The sequence below is a fragment of the Canis lupus genome, chromosome 27 (assembly GCF_003254725.2).
Source record: "Canis lupus dingo isolate Sandy chromosome 27, ASM325472v2, whole genome shotgun sequence".
Classification (NCBI taxonomy): Eukaryota; Metazoa; Chordata; class Mammalia; order Carnivora; family Canidae; genus Canis; species Canis lupus.
Window position 1 is genome coordinate 6,342,439 of NC_064269.1, and position 8,264 is coordinate 6,350,702.

The window sequence follows — 8,264 nt, forward strand, 5'->3', positions numbered from 1 at the left end:
CAGTCTTGATATTTCTTCTAACTCATCTTCATAAAACTTCTGTTATGTTTGATATGCTGTTACACACATCCATTAAATTCTTAATTTGAGATATTTTTGTTTTCACTTTTCTAAAACTCTCCTATGATTCTTTATTATAGGTTCCAGTCTATCCTGAAAGGAACTACCTACTTTGTCATAAATTTCTTAAACTTATTAATTAGTAATCTGGGAATCCATATCTGATCACTTCAATATCTGGATCTGGTTTTCTAATCATGCGGTATTGCCTTTTGACGTGTCTGATATATATGTATGTATGTATATGTAAATATATATAACTGACTTCTGTATTTGTGTAAAAATTATAGAAATAATTTTAACCTATAGGTGTCTTCTTCCTTCAGAGAGGATATAGTAAAGAAGATGAAAGATAACCTTAATCCAATCAGATTTGTGCTGCTTTGAAACTGACAATTAATCTTTAATAAGAGCTGGTCTATTTTCAATTTACCCTTACTCCTAAGGTGCAGCTGCTTGGAGGTCCCAACTAAGAATTTCATGTATTTATCAGATCCTCTCTTTTTTGGTGGTCCTGAGTTCCAATTTTTGTCTCCCCAGACTTATTGTACTGCCAGCAGTTCTGGTCAGCTTCTCAAATGCTGCTTACTACTCAGCTTCTTAACCATTCTGCTTCTGTTTTTGCTTTCAGAATCAACAGATACCTTAAAGCAGAAAGCAGTACCAAATGTCTTCATACTTCCCTTCTTTCGATTATATTGGCCCTTCAAATTTCAACTATTTTGCTAAATCTCTGATAACTTCAAAGTTCAAAAAAGTGTATATTCATATATTTATATTTTGTTTAATTCTTTAAGTTTTGGAAAGGAGATTTGGTCTACAACACATTGCTTTGCCATTACCATATAAGACATCAAATTTAATTGCTTACATTTTAGGTGATAACGGCATCCTCACAATGATAAATCAGAATGCAAACTCAGGTACTAAAATCAAATGCCAATATCAGCTCTTGAGTTTTTATCGAAAGATCTGAATTCAAGTTTTACTTTTTAGCATTGTCTTTGGAATGAAAATGTGCCATTAAAAATTGTCATAAAGAAATACAAACATGAAAAAAAAAGAAATACAAACATGAGAATTAGACCAGAGAAGAATGCCAGATCTAGGAGCTACTGATAGGAATACTTCATTTGAAATGATGATTAGACAAAGTAATCAGATTCTCTTAGCTTGAGGAGACTAAGATAAAAGTCAGAGGCTCAGTGTTAGAGGGAAAATGCCGTAAGAAAAGTGGATGAAGGTTGCATCCAATCTGAAAGTACTCCGATTGCAATCCAACAACCTCTCTTCTTTTTTCCTTAAGCAGATTTGAGATTCTCTCAAATGAATGAATTATGATATAATTCATATTTTTATAAAAATGCAAGTTGAGTATTTTTCTTTCTCATCCTTAAAACTTTCATTTATTATTCATGTATTTTAATATAAGCCAATAATTGCAAAATAGTAACAGAGTAATAGTTCAAGCAGGAATTCTTGTTTTGTTCCTAATTTGAATAAAAATCCATCTCACGGGGAACCTGGGTGGTTCAGTCAGTTACGTGTCTGACTTCGGCTCAGGTCATGATCTCAGGATCCTAAGATTGAGCCCCACATCGGTCTTCCTGCTCAGCAAGGAATCTGCTTGTTCCTCTCCTTCTGCTCCTCCGATCTCTCTCATAAATAAATAAATAAATAAATAAATAAATAAATAAATAAATCCTTTAAAATTTTTAAAAAATGCATCTGGCAATTCACTGTTGGTATGATATCAGTTTGTACTGCATATTTGCATGTTTTTCCACATTATAGCTACCTATTTTAGTTTTTTAAAAATGCTATCAAAATAAGTACTAAATTTTATAAAGTAGATTTTCAGCATTTATTGAGATTATCATACATGTTTTTTATTGGAGCAATTATAAAATTTCCTAAAATTAAATGATCATTATATTCATGAGAAAACCCATTGAAGGATAATATATCTTTTCAAATAACATTAAATTAACTTGTATTTGGAAATTGATCACATATATTTATAATTCATAGTGATTGATATTTAAGTTTCAGTATCAAGATTGTGTTATCATCTTGATTATATGTTGGAACCTTCTGCATTATTATTGATTCCTCCTCCATGTCATCTGTCAAGGACTAAAAACTATATATACATATATACATATACACACACATATATATAAACTTAATAAAAACTATAGTTTATATATTATTATATAGTTATATTTTTGATATACATATATACTTGTTACATAGTTATGAGATATATATATGTTTGCCCTCATAATTGTACTTCTGGCTATATTTCCTTATATTTCTAAATTTTTGCTTCATTCATTTTGAAATTGTACTATGTAGCATAAAAAGATAACTTTGTCTTTATTGTGGATTATAACTATTATTAAAATGGAACTCTTTTGGATTAATGGTTTTTATTTGAATTTCAGTTTCTGTGATGTTAGTATTTCCACTTGTTCTTTCTTTTTAAATTTTTTAAAAGGTTTTATTTATTTATTCACGAGAGATACACAGAGGCAGAGACAGAGGCAGAGAGAGAAGCAGGCCTCTTGTGGGGAGCTCGATGTAGGACTCGATCCCAAGACTCTGGGATCATGCCCTCATCTGGAGGCAGACATTCAACCACTGAGCCACCCAGGTGTCCCTCTTTTTAATTTTTTTTATTTGGCACTTGATGGGATGAGCACTGGGTATTATACTATATGTTGGCAAATTGAATTTAAATTAAAAAGATTAATTTTTTTTAATTTAGGTATAGTTGACACACAACATTACATTTATTTCAGGTGTACAACATGGTAATTCAGCAAGTTTATACATTATGCTATGTTCACCCCAAGTGTAGCCATCTGTCCCAAAACATAGTTATTACAATATCATTGACTATATTACTTAATGCTATGCCTTTCATTCCTGTGGCTTATTCCTTCTGTAACTGGAAGCCTTTATCTCCCACTCCCTTTCACCCATTTTGCCCATTCCCTCACACACCTCCCATGTAGAAACCATCTGTTTATTCTCTGATTCTGCTTTTTGTTTACTCATTTGTGGATTTTTTTTTTTTTAGGTTCCATATATGGTATTTGTCTCAGCCTGATTTATTTATTTTTTTTAAGGATTTTATCTATTTATTCATGAGACACAGAGAGAGAGAGAGACAGGCAGAGGGAGAAGCAGGCTCCACGCAGGGAGCCTGACGCGGGACTTGATCCTGGGTCTCCAGGATCACGCCCCGAGCTGAAGGCAGGCACCAAACCGCTGAGCCACCCGGGCTGCCCCAGATTTATTTCATTTAGGACAAAATACCACCACTTTGGCTTCAGAAATCTTGCTAGGGCACCCAACATACCCACCCTCCAGTGCAAGCACTCAGGAAGCTCTTGGCTGACTGCTTCAGATCTAGCTGCCTTGCCAGGGTGTGCCCTGCATGGAGCATTCTGGGAAACTCAGTTTCATGCTTGTATCAGTTTCAGCCACCCTACAAGGGTACCTACCCCTTGTGCAGAGTGCCTTGGAACACTCCCACTTGTACCAACCTCCATTCTACTCAACCTTGCCAAGGCACCTCTTGTGCTGAACACCTTGGGACACCCTGGCTTTCACTTCAGCTTCAGCTGTCCCTCTAGGTCACCCTCAGTGTAGAGAGCCCCAAGACAACCTGGCTTGCAAACACTTGTTCTTTCTTTTAATATATTTTCACTGTATGTATATTTGTCCATTACTTTAGTTTTAACAGTTCTGAATTATATTGTTATGTATAGTTTATCTTTAAGCAGCATATCATTAGATTTTGTGCCTTTTAATGAGGATTTAATGCAACCAGTATTTTTACACTTGTGGTCATAGATTATGCTTTACTTTATTCCTAATATCTTATGCAATAATTTTTGTTATAAGCTTCCTTTCTTTACTTTTATTTTTGCCATAAAAACAGACATAAGAGCTAACATTTATCAAGCTGTCAGTCAGCATTGTTTTGGTATACATTAAAGCATCTTATTTATTCATTACAGCAATCTTGTAAGGTAAAAAGGATGGTCTCTTTTTATAAATGAGCAAACCGGAGATTGCAGAGACCATGAACTTACCTAAGGTTACTTACTTAGCCACTGAGTGATGGAGTCAGAATTGACACCCACGGATTTTGCACTAGAAAGTCCAAATTCACGACCATTTTGTTTTTTCTCCCTTCGTCTCCCTCCCTCTCTCATATCCTCTTCCTCTCTCTCTCTCTCTCTCTCCTTTTCTCTCTCTTTTTTATCACCAGTACTGAATTGAAAAATAAAAATTTTGACTCTAATTTTAAAAGGGTATACTGAGCACATGATACAGTCTCTTCCAAGAACCAAACTCTGGAAAAATATAAAAGGGACAATAACCTCTTTCTATCCCACTTAGGAGTACTCAGAAGTTCATTATAAATATAGTAATGTGCTTGACTATGGGATACAACAGAAGTGTTAAACACGGTGCTATATATTCCATATATATCTTTCTTAGAGATGGGTTAAAATGTAGATAAGTGAGAGTAAAATTTTCACTAACTTGTACTTTCTTTTGTGTCTCAAATGGAAAAGTATCTAAATCTTTGTGTTTTTACATGTAGAAGACTTTAAAAGTGATTGCCTTCATTACTCATGGGCTGTACTATAATTCCATTATATTTTTAAGGCTTCTTTTGGAAGAGAGGGTTACTAATTGTTCCTTTTCTATTTTAAATAGATAAACATAAGTAGTTGCTATGTATATATTGAGTGCAAAGGCTTCATGGAAGGGAGAGACAATAGAAGAGAAAGAACATGGTTGATTCAGGGAGATTCTCTAAAAGAAGTCAGGCTGGAATCCAGAACAGAGAAAGGCACTGACTGTAGATGAAAGAGGACCTTCTACTCAGGCTGAAGGGGAGAAAAGAAGAGTAACTCAGTGTGGGGATTAGGAAGTCAGAGATCGCCCATAGCAAGAACAGAACATTTCCTCTGAGAATACCAGCTGAGAGTTAGAAGTGTCAGGTTAAAGGAGTAGATAACTTCAGGAGAGTAATATGACTATTGAACTAGTTGCACTTGGAAAGAAGAATATATGTGCTTGGGCAGGAAGAGCAAGAGAGAGCATGAGAGAGAAAGAGGAAGACTATCAGGGACTAAAGTAGCCCTCAGTAGAATCTCATACACTGGTGTTCCCCAGGTTCCCTATTGCCCTATCAGCAAAGCAGTTTGTAGCCAGGAGCCTTATGCACTCCTGTGTCCTCCTCCAGCCACAACAGTTGTAAATTGTCCATATATGGACTGATGGCTCCTGAGGTTCTGGCTGCTGCTGCCTCTCCTATTAGCAGTGAACAGTTCCTGGGTCCCAGGAGTGCCTACTCAACATCTCTCTCCAGGGCTCACCTGGCACAAGACTGCCAATAAGATATTGAAGAAAAAAAAAATGTAAGTCACATGAATTGAGCCTGAACTTTCCTCAACACCGAGGGAAACAAAAGAAGAGTAAAATGATAGAGGGGCGTCAGATTCTCTTAGGTGAGACAAAAAGACTCAATATAGCATCAACTAGATGCTTGAACACTTAAGCCTTTTCAGAGAAGTGATCTTGAAGTGAGCAGTTTTGAGTTTGAACTTGACTCTGGACCTAGAATTGATTGGGAGCTAAGCCTGCTTTGTGCTGAATCTATTTGGAGTCCCCTGCAGAAAACCCCTACTGCCAGAGTTTCTTTCATATGTTGGAAACTTACTTTGGAAGTTGTAGACAGCCTGGCTCAAAATGCGAGGTATATTTTGGGCCCAGGACAGCCCTACTCAGTGAAGAGGTTAGTGAACCAGAAATACATCTAACTGGGAGTATATGAATGGGCATCAGTTCTTTTTTTAAATTTTTTTAATTTAAATTCAATTTGCCAACATATAGTATAACACTCAATGCTCATCCCATCAAGGAATGGGCACCAGTTCTAAATTTCTTTTTTTTTAATTTTTTTATTTATTTATGATAGTCACACACAGAGAGAGAGGCAGAGACACAGGCAGAGGGAGAAGCAGACTCCATGCAGGAAGCCTGATGTGGGACTCGATCTCAGGACTCTGGGATCATGCCCTGAGCCAAAGGCAGACGCTCAACCGCTCAGCCACCCAGGGGTCCCCTAAATTTTGTATTAGAACTAGAAATTGAGAGGTGCCTCAGTGGCTCAGTCAGTTAAGCATCTGCCTTCAGCTCAGGTCATGAGCCCAAGCTCCTGGAATCAAGCCCCACATAGGGCTTCCTGCTCAACTGGGAGCCTGCTTCTCCCTCTCCCTCTGCCTGCTGCTCCCCCTGTTTGTGCACTCTCTGTCTCTCAAATAAATAAATAAAATATTTTAAAAATATATTTTAAAAAAGAACTAGAAATTGAATCCAAGATGGGGAAGATAATGGCTCAGCTCACAAAATGAAGTAGTAACTGTCCTGCAAGCTTGAACTCTTTACCTACTTGGCCATTTGGGATTTTCTGTTTTATTTCTTCATGTACAGGATCTGAACAATCAATCAATCAATCAACCAATCATAAATATAGAAACCAAAGAGGGAGTCTTTCTCCCTACTTCTGTTCAAAGATTCCCTAAGTCACTTGTTTTCAAAGCTATTTTATTAGCTAAATATTTTTTCATTGAAAATGTATAACAGTAAATGAAGAGCCATAGTGATTATAGAACAGGTGGGTGGGGATGGGGAGAGGCTCGCCCACCTGAGCAGCCTCTCAGTACCTGTAGTGGCTCCATGAAGCACTGAGGAAGCATATTTGGGCTCCATGGAGGCCAAAAAAGACCAGAAAACTTGCAATAGAGTCTAGGATCCCAAGGATTTTTCAGGTTCATTAAGGCCAGTGTCTGCCTCCAGATGGGATCAAAACATAGCAAAAATACCTGTTGGAAGAATGTAATGAAGAGTGTGGAAGATTTTTTGGCTACTGCTTTCAGGAAAGAGAACAAGAGAATTCCTCTTTGCATGAATAAATCCTGATCTTTCATCTATGGTCAATTATTTGATGCATCACCACCAGAACTTCTTCAGATGCTTCAGGTAGGGAAACAGAAGGGCCTTCTCTGATAAATGAATTACCCCACCTCTGTAGATTTCAGCCTCCTTCAGCCGTAATTGCTTTTAGTGCTCAATTTGACTTTTCCTTTAGTTTTCTCTTCTTGAAATTTTCTCTGACCCAGATGTCTCCATTTATGTTCCAAGAGGTCAAATTCATGATACCTATATCTCTGTGGGCAATGGGACAATCTGGGTGAAGAGAAGTTCCAGACATAGTCAATGACCCAAACTCCCAGGACCACCTAATTCCTGTCTGAGTTCCCATGTTCCCCCGATAGAAAGCATAGTCTCCAAACCAGAAAAGACTTACCCATAAGCAAACTTCATAAGTGTTGCAAAGTAGAAAAAACATAGGAATTGGACTCAGAGGGCCTTGGGAGTGAGTCCCAACTCTACTACTTTGTAAGGTCTATGACTTTGTCACTTAACTTTCTCACAGAAATGGGTTAGTAATACCTATGTTACAAGGTTTTGTAGGGATTAAATGAGATCAAGAGCATATATAGACTTTGTTATAGTACCTGGCATAAATTATGCACTAAATAAATAATAGTTATTGTCACATGAGTAAGGCTTAAGTAAGTGAGGGTGGGAAGGAGATGTGTGAAATGGGTTTTGCGGGAAGGAGGGAAAGAAAAAGTGAATTAAGATTTTTCCCAATGGGGTACAATATAAAATGTAAGTGGTAAGTTAGTGTATTCTAGCAGGAAAAAAAGAGAATGTCTAGAGAGAAAAAAAATGGAAAGGTCTTAAAAATCAGGCTAGGAGGGACTGGGAGCAAGAAAGTACTTTTCCTATTTTTAAAAAATGCAGAGGGGGGAGGGGCAAGAAGGCGGAAGAGTAGGGTCCCCAAATCACCTGTCCCCACCAAATTACCTAGAAAACCTTCAAATTATCCTGAAAATCTATGAATTCCACCTGAGAATTAAAGAGAACACCTGGAATGCTACAGTGAGAAGAGTTCGCGCTTCTATCCAGGTAGGAAGACGGGAAAAAAGAAATAAAGAAACAAAGGCCTCCAAGGGGGAGGGACCCCACGAGGAGCCGGGCTGAGGCCGGGGCGAGTGTCCCCAGGACAGGAGAGCCCCGTCCCGGAGACGCAGGAGCTGCACCGA